This window comes from Alligator mississippiensis, chromosome 2, assembly GCF_030867095.1.
Source record: "Alligator mississippiensis isolate rAllMis1 chromosome 2, rAllMis1, whole genome shotgun sequence".
In the NCBI taxonomy this organism is placed as follows: Eukaryota; Metazoa; Chordata; order Crocodylia; family Alligatoridae; genus Alligator; species Alligator mississippiensis.
This window is the reverse complement of record NC_081825.1, coordinates 78,399,268-78,417,741: the sequence shown is the minus strand read 5'-3', so window position 1 is coordinate 78,417,741 and position 18,474 is coordinate 78,399,268. Positions and strand designations below refer to the sequence as shown.

The 18,474-nt window shown below is 44.2% G+C and overlaps 1 protein-coding gene across 13 annotated transcripts in view; it reads right to left on the bottom strand.

Moving 5' to 3' along the window:
• Window positions 1-18,474, bottom strand: part of LOC109281622 (uncharacterized) — a 305,799-nt gene that overhangs the window by 85,454 nt on the left and 201,871 nt on the right. For 5 of the 13 annotated variants that reach the window (XR_002088312.2, XR_002088309.2, XR_002088315.2 and 2 more), the window contains 3 exons: window positions 11,504-11,769; window positions 6,385-6,627; window positions 3,436-4,391 (listed from right to left, as the gene is read on the bottom strand). The exons of 1 other annotated variant lie outside the window; for it this stretch is intronic. The gene's annotated coding sequence lies outside the window, so the exon portion shown is untranslated. Of the gene's footprint in view, window positions 1-3,435; window positions 4,392-6,384; window positions 6,628-11,503; window positions 11,770-18,474 lie in introns of those variants that run through there. 7 more of the 13 variants (XR_002088311.2, XR_009459787.1, XR_002088318.1 and 4 more) reach the window with 4 other exon arrangements.

Genomic DNA, 18,474 nt, shown 5'->3' with positions numbered 1-18,474 from the left:
GGAAGCTCTCAGGGGGGAGGGGAGAGGACCCACCCAGCAGGGGCCAAACAGGCCAAACCACCCGGCATGGCAGGGAAGAATGCTAGCGGACAACCCACCTGGTGGGGTCTGGACATGCTGCACTTCCCCAGCACACCTAAAGGAGCTCTGAGGGACTTGTCTAGGCCCCTGAACACCTTAGTTATATTTAATTAAGCCATACGATGTACAGCTGAGATCTAGTGAGTTGCCTGATTGTGAATCTCTGGGACTGGAAGGTACAGATATCATCACCCAGGATCCACCAATCCTGGAGAGAAGGAAGACTACCTCAAGTTAGACTGCAACACTGAAGAGAGAGACTTATCTAGATGGTGACATCACCAACTCTTTGCAAACCCAGCAACGGGCCAAGGAGAAGCCAAGAGCTGGAAACTCACACTGATTGTCAGTGGAAAAGGATGTCTCTGTGACGGGGGCAAGCTTTCAAGCCCAGTGCAAGCATCGACCTGCCTCCTATCTATGGGTCAGCCACCTACTTCACTTGTCTGCCATGCCTTGGTGTGATAATATTAGGATGTTACTCAGGCAGGAGGCTGCCCACTTTGAACCTGATGTTTGGGGGGATATCCACAGCTCTGGTCCACCCCTACACTGCGTCCCAAGCCTTGCAGATGGCATCCACCAGTGGTTTGTACTAAGTCTTTCATAAAACATACAGACAAACAGACAAACAAACATATATTGAGCTCCAAGCCCTCAGCCCCACCCCACCCCAACTGGGGCTTCACACACCACCCCATCACTGGGGCTCCACATTGTCCCCTCAGTGAGGGTCTACACCACCCCCTAAACTGGCGCTCACTGGGATCTGACACCCCATTCAGCTTAGGTGGCCATAGCCCTGACTAGCCCTCTGCCCTGGGGTATTACACACTGTGAGGTTCAGGTGGCCATAGCTGTGCCTGGCCCCCGCTCAGGGTCCCTGCAGCCACAGGACTCACAAAGAGCCTGGGCACTGCTCTAGGTCCCTCTGCCAACCTGGGCCCTGCCTCAGGACCCCCAGAAGCCTGGGCTACCTCTGTACCAGTTGAACCTAGCAGGGATGTGGGAGCTGGGGTTATAAGGTGCCCCACACTCGCCTTTCATGGACAAAGGAGGCCTCTTCTGTCCCCACAGCCTCACCCTGTCCTTCACAGTATTCCTCGATGAGCTCAGCAGAGTGACCTAATCCAGAACCTGGCCCTCCCTGGCTCAGTCCTTAAAGTGCCAGGCACTACCAGTTCCCTATCACAGTCTCATCACCACAGGAGAAAGGGGCAGGGTGTAGGGAAGCAACCCTTATCAGTACAACCATCACTCTAAACACCATCCCTACTCCCAAAGAATTGCTTACCATCAAGATGTGTCAGGTAAAAGGGAAAGAAGACAAGGTAGAGGTCCCAGTGATTCCAACGTGATGAAAGGGAAGCGAGTGAACCCGGTGGCTTACATATGGTTTATGATGTAATCTTTGCTCCTTTTGAATTCAGAGCAGGCCTTTGATAGTGTGCTTTAAATTGGCCCTGGGATCTATATTTAATAGTGGCAAAAACAAGTATAAAAACAAATATTGAATAGCTATCTAGCCAGTGAAAGAAGCAGAGTCCTGCAGAAAAAAATAATAATAAGTGATCATGCAATTAATTTCCTCATGGGCTGCCTCATAAATATTAATTAATTCATCTTCATGACTTCCTTGTGAAATGAAGGTATATTATTATCTTAGTTTTACAGTTGGAAAAACTGAAACACAGAGAGATTAAGGTGAAAACTGTTGAAGGTACAACAGTTGGGGTAACCCACATCCTGTTTTTGTTTTGGTACTTAGTTATTCTCTCTTTTCTTCCAATCGTTTGCTGCGTCTGCATAACTGCAATTTTTTTAAACAAGTAGGGGACCTGTAGACTATAGTCACCTTTACTACACAACCCTGATTCATCTCCAAAGTCAGTCCATCCTGTACACTAAATAAAACAAAGGCCTGTGGGAAAAATATTATATAGCTGAGACAATATTATTTGTATAATAATGCACGGTGTACAAGGAAGCTAAATTAGGATGGTACAGGCCACTGCTGGCTTTAGAGTGCTTGACTTTCTAACCTTACAAAGTATAATTTTATACTTATATACTTTATAATTTTGTATATGATATTCTGTAATACATAATAAATGGATTGTAATGCAATATAATATTACACATTTTATATCATTTTATAATTCTTTAAGGTAGACTTTTAAATCCAACATACCCACTTACTTGCATACTACATGCACCCTTTCACCCAAAATCAGCCCCCCAGCATTCGGACGTGTGACTTAAGTGGGGAAGATAATTTTTCCTCTCTAGAATAAAAGCAAGCATGGAGATGCTGCTGCAAGATGGCTGCTATACTTCTCCCTTTGCCAGCCTTTGGGAGGGAGGGGGTGGAGTACACACTTAAGGAGCAGAACTGTAGTGTTAATCCTCTCACATCCACAGCTGCTGAAGTCAGCATTCACCCATAACCTTTCTTTTCTTCATTCTACCTTCACAGACAAATATATGGGATTTATTTGGGGGCACGTAGCATGTGAGAAAATACAGGCAGTCCTTAGACTTACAACACAATTGGTTCATGTTATAAATGAGGGATTGGTTCCTGAACCAAGGCCCGATACGCTATTTTCACCAAAAATAACCCAGAATTTTGTACTCAATCAATTATAGATGAGTAATATAGCTACATTAATATATTGATATTGTAAATAGCAATCATATTGATTTGGAAGGACTTCTTTGAGGTGACTTTGCTGGATTTTTGAAGGGCTCTTGGTTGGACTTTTTGAAGGGTTCTTGGCTAGAGTCTTCTCAGAAATCTTGGCTGCAGGTTTTTTCTGGAGTCTTGTTTGCTTTCTTAAAGAAAGTGTCCAAGAAAGTTTGGACAGATATTCTCCAGGGAGATGGATGACACAGCAAAATTGTTTGCTGGTGTGGCATTGTAAAGTCAAAACTGATGTCAGAAATTTGAAACAGGTTATCAATTTATAAACATTGTAAGTGCGAAACATTGTAACTCAAAACATTGCAAGTCAAAGACTAGCTGTACGGAGTTTACTGATTTTCCAAAGTCTACATTTTTGTTCACATTTTAGAGATACTGAAGGACTGTCATGTTTCCAGGCATTTGGTGGTTTGAGAGATTTGGAGGATGACATTTAGATTAGTATTTATTGGTAGATATAGTTAAGGCATATCAGCTGTTTATTATGTAATCCTTCTGCCAGGCACTAGTTGGCAGCAAAAAGGGCTGCATTCAATTTTGGGGTCTAAATATATTTTACCTTGGCTCAAGCCCCCGCTCAAACTACCTGGGAAACACTAAATAAATTACTAGCGTGTCCCACATAAAAAAAACCATCCTTGAAAGCACTGTAAACACAAAGAATAAATTTATTACAGAAACGAAAGGCAAAGAAATTACTAAATACAATTTAAAACATTAGCAACTACAAGGCATTGTTCATAGATTGCACCTTCTTGGAGAGCCTTCACCCATACCAGGCAGTCTGGAACTTGGGACTCACCCAAAAGTCAGTGTCTGGGGCTTGCACCCTTATACCTGCCCTTTAGCAATGAGCTGGTGAAGGAGGCTTCACTGGAGAGTCCTTTGAGCTTCTCCTTGTCTTTGCTGGGTTGTGGGGAGTTGCTAAACAGCACAGGTCCTTCTATGTTGCAAGGAGCCACCCTGTTGCTCCCTGCAATGCTGTAGGGCAATCCTCACTTCCAGGTGCTGGCCTTGAGGGGTTAACTGTGGCTCCAGACAGCATGCTGCACCCCTGAATTCCTAGTCCCAATCCCAGCTCCGCTGGGCAGAAACTGCAAAAGGAAAATTTCAAAAGAGATGTCGTGCCTACCTCACTGGGCCTGAACTGGGCAGCAAAAGGTAGCCAGGCCTGTACTACACTGAGGCCTGAACATATAGCTGGGGTTCAGTCATGCAGCTAGACTGAAACACTATAGATGTAGAAAAAACAGGAAAAAAGGCACAGGTCTATGGCTGCGGCCTGGACACCCAATCTCAGCTACACCCCAGGCTGAGACAATACAATTACAAAACAGAAGGGGCCAGGCCACTGTAGCCAGTAACTGCCAAGACCCATTCCTTCGCAGTTTGCTCCAGTGATTAACACTCCCATGGTGTTAACCCACTTAAGAAAAAAAAAGAGGGAGGAAATAGGAGTCTCAAAATCCAAAACAGACTTTTTCTCCCTCTACCTGAGGCTTTCCCTTCAAATAGGGTTTGCTTGCCACTCCAGCAAAGGCGGGGTGGAGGAGATCCCCTCTTCATAGAGAGCAGGTTTTCTGGCTCCCAGTGTAACTCTGCAGCTCTCAGCAGCCCCAGGAGGAAAAAAATAAAAGAGAGAGAAACTTAGTGAGTGGTTCTTACATACCTGGTGTGACATCACCCAAGCCTGGTCCAATCAAGAAGGGCCATATTTTACTCTTTCTCCCTACCCATCTGCCTGAAGCATCCTCTACTTCTTCTAGCCAATAAAGCCAGAGGGTTGTACATATTTTCCCCAGATACAGGCCCTATCTTGCCATATGCTGAGCACATGACCAGAACAACAGTAGGAAATAAAAAACTTTAGCCAGCTGAAACTAGTAATTTAGATTAGGCAGGATGTTCAATTGAAAATATTCTTGCTATTATAATAAAATAATAGTAGACTGTAAAGGATTAGTTGAAATCATCTAGCGTAGGATAAAACTCTCATCATATTGTAAATTCCCACTTAATGCCTATATGCACCACAGGAATTGAGTTTCTGTAATCAACTTTATTGGGAACAAGATGAGTGCTTAAAGCAATGCCTTAGGTGGTAGGTAAGAGGAAGCTAGAAGAGAGGAACACAACAGTGATTCTGTTGTGCTGTTGTTCAAATATGCTTTGATAGATGCATGATTTCATAGCCTTCCAGAAAAATAGTTGTTTTGAGAAAGTTTCACAGGAGCAGCAGCATCTGCTCTGAAGCATAAAAGTGCATTGAAGAGAAAGTAATGGTTTTCATATACAGAGATTAGCTGCAATATAGATAAGGAAATGTAGTCAGTAAATAGTCTGAGGAGGCACATCCAGACAAGTGCGCATGTGCATTTCCCCAGGGACACATAGCAGCAACACACAGTTGTGCTGTTGCTACTTGTCCCCAGGAATGTACATGCATGCATGCTCTGCATGTAGCAAGTTGCCCCAGGTTGGGTAGGAGAGTCTGGGGCCACTTACCTGGGGTCTTGGGAGCCTCCTGGGGCTCCAGAGGCAGTGATCTGGCATGCGGAGCCTGGCCAGCAGCCAGAGTGTGGCTCCAGCTGTCCAGGCTCCAGTTTCAGGCAGTGCACATTGCCACCACATGGGCAGCCCAGTTTTTTTCAGACATGGGTTTTTTGACACTGGCATCTCCCAGTGTCAAAAACCCCTCCTTGATGCAAATTAGCAGTGCAATGAACACCTGCATATGCGGCACATGCAGTATGTGGCTCCATAGATGCGTCTGCAGCACTGCATACCACACATACACACTTGCCTAGATGCGCTCAGGCAGTCTCATAGCAGTACCAACAAGGCATGTTGAAGTAGCATTTATATTTCTGTCCCCTATCAAAAACCATAAACCCCCATAAATATAGCAAACAGGCTACTGCTAAACAAACCACAATAGCATGCATTTTCACAGCCAGAATAAATTCTGAGTAGGTGGATTAACACTAAGGGGTCAACACTATTAGGAGGAATTTAAAATTTGCATCCATGTTTTCATATGTCTTTTCACTTCAGCTTCTCTACCAGTGTGTCAAGTGGCTTGCATGCATGTGTGAAGGGGACTGAGACATCACACAGCTCTAATACTATAATCCAGTCATAAGGCAGGTGATTCAGAAAGCACAATATGAACTCTTACACTTCCAATGTCCAAGCCCTACAACAGTGTGGCTTGGCAACAAAGAAGCCATATTCACAATGGAGTTTTCCTGCATTCAGGCAATAGGGCTGTCTGAAGCTTTGGTAGCCAATTCAATTCAGAGGAGATTCAGCCCAATTTGGTGGCTGAATCTCCAAATCTGAATCAAATTGGGATAACAATTAAAAGGTCTGAATCAATTCGGAGGTTTCCGAATCAATTCGGAAAAGATTCAGCACCGCCTCAGAGATTCAGCCATAGACTAAACAGACAGCAGTCTTCACCATACTGGACATAGCTGCCTCCAGCTGGTAAGTTTGTTGTATCCTCTATATCATTCTTCAAATGTAGATCCTAGAACTACACACAATGCTCTAGATGGGGCAAAACAAACACAGAGCAAAGCGCCTCTATCACTTACTGTGTCTTACACTCAATACTCCTGTTGATGCAGCCCAAGAAAACATTTACTTTTTTTTACTGCATTGCACCGCTGACTCAAGTTGAGTGGGCAATCCATGAAAACCTGAAGATTCTTTTCAGAAGTGCTGCCACCCAGCCAGCTATCTCCCATTCTGTGCTTGTGATTTCCAGGTGTTTTCCACACAGGCTAGGGTCTTAGTTGACATTTCACATTTTCCTGAATTATTCTTCCAGCAGATACCTTGAAAGTTAAAATCCACCATTAGTGACATCTCATAATTTTTAGATAATTTTGTCATCTTCTTGAAGGGTGTCTCATCCAAACCTTCTGCCTGACTTGGTAGTCTGCATCAGACACACATCATACTGTCACCACTATTCTTTTCCTCCTTTATCTTTACTCAGATAAACTCAGTTATGTGCTGGCTTCCACACTTCTTCACAGCTTTTCTAAGCTGCATTGATGGAGGCACTTTGTGACAATGACAGAGGAGTATTTATTCAGTTTTGCACCAATGAAAAGTTGTTCAATTGGCAATGCTTCTGTGCTCACATAAGAGTGGCAGATTTGCTCATCAGAAAGCTTCTTTTCACTGATGACTGTATTCTAGTAGCCCACTCAATCAATGACACCCAGTTAATCATGGAGCACTCTCTGTTTATTCAATCACTTTAGTTTCATGATCAGCCTTAAGAAAACCATAGTGCTATGTTAAGTTATGCCAAAGGGAATGTACACCCACAAATTATTATGATGAACAATGCTTTTTTAAGTCCATTGAGAGGTTTAGCTACTAATAATGTTGTTTATGATAGTTCAGTATCAGGTACATAGATAATGAAATACGTTCACTCCATCACAACATTTTGTAAAATGGTTATATTAACATGATAAGCATATTTTTATCACTTGTGCCTATCTAGAAATGGTAATGTTCTTTTTTAAAACTGCAGCTTGAAGAGATGAAGTCATTTTCTTTATAATACTATTTTGCCACTGATCTTGAAAGGTCAGGCAGTCACTGCATTTACCATTTAGCAAGAACTCATTGATATGGCAGCACATAGCATTAAAATGTTTTTATTATTTTATGTGCATAATATAATAGCATTCAGAGAACCAATCAGGACTGTGGGCTGATTGGGCTATGTGCTACACAGGCATATACAAAGACATGGTCCTACATGAAATAAGCTTTGAGGTGCATGGCAAAATCAAAGATACCATCAAAAATACATAGCTTCTATCAGTATACTTTTGGGGAAAATATATGTTGCAAATAAATGCCAAATAACAATTCCCTGAGCTTTTAAATTGACTTCTTACAGACAGAGAGAAGAAAGAGTCTTAGACCCCCAGCCCATTTTCATATAAAGGCCCAATCCCAAGAATTGTGTCTCCTGCCATGCTACATATGTAAGGCAGGAAATGTGATTTTGGGATCAGGGATCAGATCCCAATCACACCATTTCTATTTTGTAGGTCAAGTGGAACCCATGATCATGATTCCCAACTCCCCATGCACCAGAAAATTGAAAGTGGAGTGTCTGCATCCCTGCATGACTCAGTGGAGTCCTGGGGCTGGGGCAGATAATAAGATGATTGTCAGCACCAGTGAAGAGAGCCAAAGGGACATTAAACCATTCACTCAACAACTCTAACAGGGCTACAGGACACAAGGGATCAGAGGCTCCCAGCAGGGGGAGCTGAAGGGCTTCCCCCACAGGGACTTTAAACTTCAACTGACATTGGCACCACCCCTGGGGCAGTCCTCAGCTGGTTGGAGGTCAGAGATGCCCCAAAACAACACTGACAATACTGCCTGCACACAAGTTGGAGAGTGGGGCTGTCCAGAACTGATTGTCAGAATCATCTCTTGACAGCCCCAGTTAAAATCAGAAGCTGATTGTTCCAGCATCAGCCCTGGAAAGCACCAATGTATGGACATGCCACACATTCAGTTTAAGGCACTATACAAACCAGTCACAAAAGGGCAAGTGCGCGTATCAAATTAGGCGCGATTAAAATATATTAGTGAATGTGTAGATGTGACCTGGCACTAATTTTAGTGCAGGGTCTGCCCAGGCACTAGGGGCACATGGCAGAGCTACAGGGATTTGGCACTAATTTTAGTGCCAAGTGCACTAACTTTAGTGCCAAGTTCCTGTATAGACACCTGCCAACAATTGCTATTAAATTTAGATGCACTTAAATGTACATGTAGATGTGCTCAAAATGTTCCACATTATATATGGAACATTCTTATGACTAGTTTGTCTTTTAATGACACCATAAATTGGGTGCATGTGTAGCACCCTTGCCATTTATTCTACATTTAACATGTTATGTGTTATTTGTTACATGTAATATATAGACGGGCCCTCAGAATTACAGAGGAAGGGACCTCTGGAGGTTATCTAGTCCAACCCCTGCCAGAGGCATGATAAACCCTATATATACCATGCCAAGCAAATCCTTGTCTAACTTGTTACTAAAATTACACAATGAATCCTGTCACACAGCTACAAGATGTAGAACCCTAGCCTGCCACAGGAAAAACAGGGTACAATGACAGTCAGTGTCCTGCTGCTGCAAAGCTTGTAAAAGTATGCCTAAAGATCCAAGGAAGAGGTCCAAACTCTCCTCCTCTAAAGAAGGCAAAAACCTCCACAGTAGACACGTCTACATGAGATGCAAGTACTAAATAAATAAGAGTTACTGTGCAGTAGTGCCAGCAAATGTCTTCTGGTGATGCTACTGCACAGTAGCCTAATAATACAGTGCAGTAGCATATTAGTACTGTCTGTGCTGTGACACGCTACTGTGCAGTATTTTGTAGCTACTGCACATTCAGCATCTTGTGTAGACATCCCTAGTCTGAACTAATCTGGCCTTGGGGTAAAATTTCTTCTTGACCCCAAATCTGACAATCAGTCTGACCTTGAGCAGAGGGGCAAGGCCCTTTAACTAGGACTCTCTGGGTTTTAGTCCCATCAGGGAAATCAGCAAACCCCAGTCCAAATACCTAGCCTTTGCTGCAGCCAACACCCAGTGCTTCTGAGGAAAATGAACAAAAACAAAAAAACCTGACATCTGTAGCAAAAGGAGGGGAAAAAATTCCTCCCTGGCACCCATGTGGCAACTAGCAGAGTCCAGAAGCATGGGGAATACTAAGCATCCTCCCTTCTGCCTTGTAATCCAAGGACTCCAAGCCTAACTCCACAAAATATACCCTCTTACTCAGAACCAGAACTCCCCTTTTTGTATCACCTCCATAAATCTTATCCTAGCTCCTTTAATCTTCTTTCATAACTAAGCCAAATTTTGAAGCTCTGCTTCGTTCTCCTGTGACTAAGTATGGTCCTATCCAGTATCCACCTGCTTTAGGTGGCAAAGCAATTCTCATTATCTGCCCACAAACCATAGGGAGGGTGAATAGCCTCCTTGGATTCTAACTCTGTCTCTTTATAGGACACTCCAGACATAGCTACTCCTAGACCATCCTGATGAATGTGTAACCAGCCTCTCCTTTAACCTCTCCAGTAATGGAAGGTTCCACAACTTCCATAGGCTGTCTATGCCACTGCCTCACTATTCTAAAAGGGTGCATCTACATATACAATTAATGTAAAGCAATAAACTCTGGAGCAGTTTGAGACAATGTCAACTGCTCCTGGGTGCAGCATCTACATGTGCACCTGGAACAGCAGCAATTTCAGCTACAACAGAGCAGGTCCAGACTGACAGGAGGCATAGGGTATGTGGGGGGAGGGGGACCAGCCCTGAGCTCCAGGTGGCAGCATCAGGCAGCACAGGGGCTGGCTGGGTCATGAGGATGCTGAAAGTGTGGAGCCATGTGGCTAGGCACTAGGAAGCATTCAGGAGTTGGGCCTCCACCTGGCTATGCTGACCAGGTGATATTTATGCCTGCAGTCAGCATCTATATGTGAGTTTAATAACAGTAAATTACCCTCACAATATTCTCTTATGGCAGCATTAATTAGTTTACTGTGGCCTAATAGCATTGCAAATGTAGATGGTGACACTTTAGTCTGCAGCCAATTAGTATACTCCAAGTTAAGTGCATATGTAGATGTGGCCATAGTGAAAACATTTTTTTTCTGGATATCCAATCTAAACTTACTTTGCTGAAACTTCAAGCCATTGGTCCATGTCCTGCTCTCTGCAGCAAGAAAATGTTCTTCCTCTTGTTTAGTGCAGGCCTTCACATACTTGAAGCTTGCTATCATGTTCCTTCCTAATCACCTTTTCCACAAGCTGAACATGCCCATTTACTTCTACTTCTCTTCCTATGGCCTACCTTCTAAGACGTTTATCATTTTTGTCAGCTGACTCTGGACCCTCTGTAACTTTTCCATTTCCTTTTAAACTGTGGAGCCCAAAACTGCACACAATAACAGGCATAACCAATGCCTATGGATGGATCCACCCTTACTAAAGAAGGGTATGGCACACCAGCCCTCAGACCATGAAGGGATGGGGACTGGAGTGCCCAGGGCCATGGAGGACACCAGAGATGTGGGAAGGGAACAGGCACACAAAGGGATGGGTGACCCTCTCCCCACAACCAACACTACTGCCATTGTTCCCATGACCTAGAGACATGGCAGACCCAGAGCTTCTCCTGCCCACTCAAATTCCACACAATTCTCCTTACGAATGCAGCTGTGCTGGGAACTGGCCTTTGCTGGGAACAACAGCAGCAATGCACTGGTTCCTCCTTCCAGTGCCTCCTAACCTTTGTTCTCCTTCCTCCCCACAACAGGCATCCCCCACTAGGCAGAAGCAAATTCTGGAAGTAGGATTCTGTATGCTGCCTCCATTGTCCCCATCAGAGTTTGTCATTCTATGCAACGGTTCATTGCAGCTCATGGTAGCAGAGGGGTAGGAACAGCTCTGGGGCTCCATCCATACCTGAGCCTGGCACCCTGCACAGCTGCTGCCCATGGATGGAGCAAGGCAAAAGCAGCTCTGGGGCTGCTATATGTCTAGATCACCGGGGGAGAGCAGCGGCAATGGCAGAAGAGTCCTGTGACCCCACTGTTGCACCCTCCTGAATCCAACACTGCCAGCACCAAGTAAAAGCTGTTCTCACCTCCTGTGTCTTGCACTAATTCTCCTATTGGTGCATCCCAAAATCGCTTTCAGTTTTGATGTGTCTGTGCCACACTGCAGTTGCACATTGAGTCTGTGATCCACCAAGACTCCTACATCCTTCTGTCCAGCCAATTGTTACCCATTTTGTATTTGTATTTCTGCATCTGTCAGCACTGAATTTCATCTTGTAAGGTCCATCCAGAATTTCCAATCTTATGAAAGATTAAAGGGACACAGCAGTGCATATAAGACACCAAGACGTTTCTGTGAAAAAAGAACAAATATGTGGATAGTGCTGACATCATTAGTATAGTAAGGAGAGTTGTGTGGAATTGGAAATTTTGGTTCATTAATGATTTTAAATGATTGTTAAAATTTGTTTTATTCTAATTCCAATTCTAATTTTAAAGTTCTCTGTAAAAGAAAAAGTTTGAGCAAAATAATTTCAGGTCAATCAAAATGTAAAGTGAAAAAATTGACACAATTTTTCTTTAGTCATTTTGCACATATTTTCTATTTTCTTCTAAATTATCTTTTTAAATGTTTTTATCCTGCTTCACAAAGGTTTTAAATTATAATGGAATCACATTTTCTATTTGGTTCCATCAAAATATATTTGACCAATTCTAGTAGTAAAACAGAAGTGACAGGGGACAAAAAGGAAGACAAATGAAAAAGTCTGGAAAAGTCTTCTCTATTTAGAGATTTTTCTTGTGAGGATGGGAAGCTTGAACTCAATTCAGTGAAACATGGGACGCCAAAAGATGGTTTCAGAGAAGGTGATCAAGTGGGCTCAGTGATGCACAGGGAAAGTGGATTTAAGGGCACATCTACACGTGAATGTAAGCATGACTAAATTGAATGCACATTAAGCTAATGAACATTAAGTGATTTTTGGCAGATGGCTACTGAAGTGCCAAGTTAGTGACAAGTCCCTGCAACCCTGTCATGTGCCTCTAGTGTCTGGACAGACCCAGTACTAAAGTTAGTGCTGGGTCACATCTACACATGCATTAATACGGTTTAACTAATCACACCTACATTTGCAAGTATCTAATTTAGATGTGATTAGCCTAATTTTGTCACTTTTAATGCACATTAAGGACACATACATGTAGACACATGCCCATAATGCCCATTAAAGTATGCTAATGTGCATTAATATGTCTCGTATAGTCATGCCCAATAACTACATTTTTTATGGAATATTAGTAACAATGCATCTGTTAAGGAGACCGAATGGGAGACAGTTATACTAGTTGAAGAAGAACATAAACAAGAACATAAAGTGGCTTAGAGGCTGCTCCCAAAGGGTGGTAATTGATAGGTATGGCAGGACACTGTAGGTGCCTGCCACTTTAAGGGCCTGAGCCAAGCTGCCACCAGGTGCCTGATTGCAACAGCCATTTTAGATCCCTGGCTGCCTTTATAACCAGATCAGTTCCCTGCTGGCAGGGGAGGCAGCAACATTGTCTGGCTGCAAGGCTGCTGGTATCATCCTGGAGGTAAGTGTGGGAGCTGTAGGAGGCTCCTGGTCCTGGGCATAAAACTGCACCCTGCCTGGAGTAGGTGGCCTGGTGGGGCTCCCAGTGGCATGGGAGCCCCCAGGAAATGCCAGGCCAGTGACCACCATGGTGAAAGGTGAGTAGGGGCGCCTTAACCCCAGCCCTTACCTTCTGGTGGGTAGAGAGCAACATCAGTGGCCAAGCACAATGACCTGCTGCTCCAGGGGGGGAGTGGGAGTCCTCATGAGACTCTAGAGCACCAGTCATGGTGTGTGCAAAGGGTAACATCAAGGGAAGAGTAGAGGCCAGGTAAGCTTCTGGAAGCACCTGAGTCAGTTGGGGAGAACCCCACAGGGCCAGGCATGCTCCCAGGAGCAGCAGAGCCAGGAATGGGGAACCCTGCTCCAGAAAGTGCAGGCAGGAGGTGAAGACGCTGCTGAGGGACTTGACTGGTCAATGTTGGGGCCAGGACCTGAGAGTTAAAAGGGCCAGGGGCCCACCACAAGGGATGCCCACGATGACCACAGAAGCTCAGGGTCCCAACTGGGCCTGAGATGGGGCCAGGGCTTATGGAAGCCAAAGGTCCCCATGCTTGGGGGCCACAGCTAATAGGCAAAGGCATCGGTTTAGCTAACTGCCTGAGATGCCATCTGCAAGGTTTGGGCCATGGTATAGGGGCGGTACGGAGCTGCGGATACTCCCTAATATTGGGATGCAACAATGGGCAGCCTCGTGCCTTAATTAACAACTTTTATTAATTACCAACAAGGCGTGGTGGGTAAGACAGGTGGGCGGTGTGCCCAGAGGCAGGTGGGGAGCTAGCTGCAGCTAGCCAGGGATTCCCACCTCACAACAATGGGATGTCCTCATCTTGGAGGGCCATCTCCAGTTGTGTTCCCCAAGGATTGGTACTTGGACTGGTGTTCTTTAATATATTATTCATTAATGACTTAGTTGAGGGGGTAAAATGCTCAATGATTAAGTTTGGGGATGATACCAAACTGTGGGGAGACATAGGCACACTGTAGGATAGGGTTAGGATCCAGGATGACGTTGACAGCCTGGAGTCATGGGTGTAATGGAATCAGATGAGATTTAACAGGGATAAGTGCAAAGTCTTTCATCTGGGCAGGAAGAACCCTTACCATGACTACACGATGGGTGGTGATCCACTGGCTGGCACAGCATCTGAATAAGACCTAGGGGTTACAATCAACTGAAAGATGAATATGAGCCAACAGTTCAATGAAGTTATCAGAAAGGCAAATAGTATTCTGGCATACATCAGCCAATGTGTGGTCAATAGATCCAGGGAGATACTCCTCCCTCTCTATTCGGCGTTGGCGAGGCCTCTGATGGAGTACTGTGTTCAGTTCTGGGCACCACACTTCAAAAAGGACATGGATAAGCTTGAGAGGTTACAAAGAAGGGCCACCTACATAGTCAAGACCATGAAAGATAGGCCTTATGAAGAGAGGCTCCAGGAACTGGGCCTGTTCAGTTTGAGTAAGAGAAGGCTAAGAGGTGACTTGATAGCCACCTACAAGTACATCAGGGCTGATCACCAAGATATAAATGAGCAACACTTCAGGAAGGCACCTCAAGGAAGGATGAGGACCAATGGACATAAGCTTATAGAAGGTAAATTCAAGCAAGATATAAGAAATAACTTTTTTTCTGTAAGGGTTGCCAGAATCTGGAATACACTCCCAGTAGGCATAGACAATGCATAGGGGGCACGGAGGGGCATATGTCCCCCTAAAATTGGCTGATGCCTGCATCGCCACCTGTGGGTGGTCACTGCTCACCACCCCCCGCCCTTGCCACTGACACCACTGTGGCAGCTTGTGGACAGTCCCCGCTTGGCCCGTCCTCACCACCAACATCACTGCAGCCACCTGCAAGAGATGCCCACTTGGCCCACCGTTGCCGCTGACACCACTGTGGCCACTTGCAGATGATCCCCGCTCACTGCTGACATGCCCCTCCTGGCACCATCACTGCTGCCGCCACCCGCAGGCGGTTGCCATGCTCCCCCCCCCGCCCTTGGCCTCAGGAGGCATGCATCATTCATGCCAGCAGAAGTGGTGCAGTCACCATCCTTGGAGGTGTTCAGGAGGAGGCTGGAGGCTGGACAGCCTTGTTGAGCTTGTCAGAGCTCAATAACTTCCTGCCCATGACAGGGAACCAGACTTGATGATCTTACAGGTCTCTTCTGGTTCTACAATTCTATGATTCTATACAGGTAATGATAAAGAGAGGGAGGGAAAGATACCAGGCCGCTAATGGGTAAGAGATAGGAAAGAATCCTAATCACTTGGAAAGGTAATTCTGTGATCAATTTAAATAGTGAGCTTGGGTGATCAGCTTTTTTCAAAACAAAAATACTGTGACCAAATGGGCGGAGTACTAAGCTGCGGTTCTGGTGGGGCACATTTTTTATGGGTTCAGTGTGAGCACACTTTGTTGTAAATAGCTTTGGTAAGTAGTTTCACTAGTAGAATGTCTACAGCCTTAAGATGGCAGTCTGAGCCTTGCAGCAGGTTGCAGGGACTGTTCCAATTGATTGCCCATAATATTATGTTACATTTCTTTGAGTGAGCATTAATCCCCAGGTTAAGACTATAGTTCTGCAACAGTCTTGTTGGGAGCATGACTGACTGTGCCTGAGAAGAAAGATTGGAGGTCTCTGAGAGCTTGAGGAAGAAAGGGTAGCCCTAGGAGGGGAACAGTGGAGTCCAAAGCAGGACAGAGGGACTGCAGTGGCAGAATAAAGACTGCTTGGAGCTGAGCAGTCTGCTTTGCCATTTGGGATGTCAGCACTCACTCTGACCTCCCCTTTGAGGAACACATCATCACATAATTTCCAAAGAGCTGAACAAAAATGGAGTTCTCTGAGCTGAGGATGCTATGGATCACTGGAGAAGCCAAAGACAGAGAAAAGCCAGGGTCTCAAGCCAGAGGTCTGCCCCTTGGAAAGCCATGCCAGGGCTGATTTCAAGGGGTCCTATGAGAAAGGGAGAAAAAAGCAAGGCTTCTTCTTGGGAAGACCCCAGGAAAAGCTTCCCCTAGAAAGTGGCATGATACACAACTTATGCCATATCCAATTTTATAGTGTCCCAAGGAAGCAAATATAATTGGCTAACTTGTTAACTGTACATGAAACAACATTAAAAACAATGACATTTGATTTAAAAGTGTACCATGCCTTTTTTGTTTTTCAACCTCTAATAGCAAGGTCAAGCTTTGTGGAGGGGGGAAATGTCTAGACTTCTTGGCCTATAATGAATAAGATTGAAATTCAACATTAAAATAAAAATTAATACTCAGTTATTGAATGACCCATAAGACATGTCTATAGTATAATTAATGTTGCAATCAATCACTTTTTGGCAAAGTGAGGTTATAGATGTCAAAGTGGCATCACCTGCACTTATACTTATTCACATATTATTATTGCTTTTCTTAAAAAAGGTCCAAAGATGCAACGATTTTTGATCAATACCATATTAGTAGGAGTGATTTTATGTTTTTATTTGGCGATAACTCCAGAAAGTTTTTAAAGTTTGGGGTTTATATGAACATTTACTTTTCTAAGCATTTCCCTATTAAAATATTACTTCAATTATTGCTTACTAATGTATTCTTATGTTAATATAAACCAAGGTTTAAATAAATTTTAGTCGACCAATCAGAAAAAAAAATTCCCTAGTGGTTATTTCACTAAGTGCCTTTTGTTTCTTGCTTCCAGGCACATAGCTTTACCCATGACCAGGTAAGGGTCATCCCCTGGCATACTGAGCATGTGTGCTCCATGCAGGGATGTGAAGTTTCAGGTGCCTGTAATGGTGGGGTACCATGGTAGACTTGCTGGTTCTGCAGGGTCTTTTGTCTTTCAAATGCTGGTCTTGTCTCTGTTCCTGGGTGAGGTCCGTGGTTCCTGGATGAATCAATGCGAGGTGATGGCCCAGTTGTTACAGGCCATTCAGTAGAGGCCTGCTACCATTGTATTTCAGTCATTCCCAATCTCTCTCATTCATCTGGCAACCAATTTACATGGGAGGGGTACATGACTCATCCAGTTGCAACACAGGGGAAGACCGGGCAGAGGACACAAGATGGAGACTTGACATACAAAATGGAAACTTGACATTACTTTGGTTCACTTACAAACACAGGCCTAAACCATACAATATCCATATGAAACAATAAAAATCAATACAAAAATGATAATAATACAATATACAACAGTAAGAATCAATACAAACCTAATAATAATACAATATAAAACACTGGATATCCAAAACCAAAAACTTGCTGCCAAAATGAAAGTGTTAAAGCTTATCCTAAGTCTGAGCTTGCTTATGCTTGTCTATAGGGAATAGAGAGGGAGATATATATAATGTATTAAAAAAGAAAAACGGGGGGTTTTGCTACAAGGGTAGCTTTTCCTCTACTGACATACTTGAACTGTCTAGGACTTTTATTCCCAGGGCTTGATTCCCCTTCAGTCTCTCAACCTCTACCTCCCTTGCCAGGTCGTCTCACCTGTGGCCAGAATCTGGCCACAGCCTGTGTCTCTGGGCAATCCTGCCCTTTCCCAGTTTTTGGGCAGGGTTGCTGCCACCTTGGCACCCTTACCCCTTGGACCCGCCTTAGGTTCAAAGAACACAAATACTATCAAAGTAAACAAAAAAGGGGAAAAAAAACCAGTTGCAACTAGAAACTGTCTGGGGTAGCAGTTTCTCCTGTGATGTGCCCATCTCCAGCAGAGTTCTCCTGTTGCTTGTGCCACTCCTCCTCATGGCACCTCTTCAGCCACAGTCCCACAGCTCAGTAGAGCCTGGCCGAGCTCTTCTTCCCACTCAGAGCCAGCTCTCATGTATTCCCCAGCTCTCACCCATGATCCCGGGCCTCCAAGTATGCCTTTCTCTCGCTCCTCCCTTCCTGCACCCTGCCCCTCACCTCCAGGGGCTGCTCTATTACCACGGAGCAGCTGCTCCAAAAACACCACTCTCATGATGTTCTTTCTTTTTCCCACACTGACTTCTTTTTTTTTGGCAGACTCCTTTTTCCCGGCAGGGAGTTTTTTCCTGTTTTCTAGTTCCCTTGCCTGTTTCTCTCTATACCTACTATTTGTTTCCAAATCTTAAACTGCCTTTATTTTAAACATTCTGTTTGTAAGGGAATAAAAGAAAAAGGAAAGAAAAATCTTATAGAGATGAAAGATCTACTACATAATACCACGGCAGAGGAAGAATGCTAGGATTTCACAATCCTACCTAGAGAGACATGCACATATCATTCAAAAATAAATATAAAATACTACTTAAGAGTCACAAAACATTGTCAGCAGTAGAGGGGATAACTATGTTGATAGTCAGGAATACTGTTTAGACAAAATTTTCTTCCTCCAAGTTAAGCTAAATCTAATCAAAAGTATTCTTAAACCAGAATAAAAATA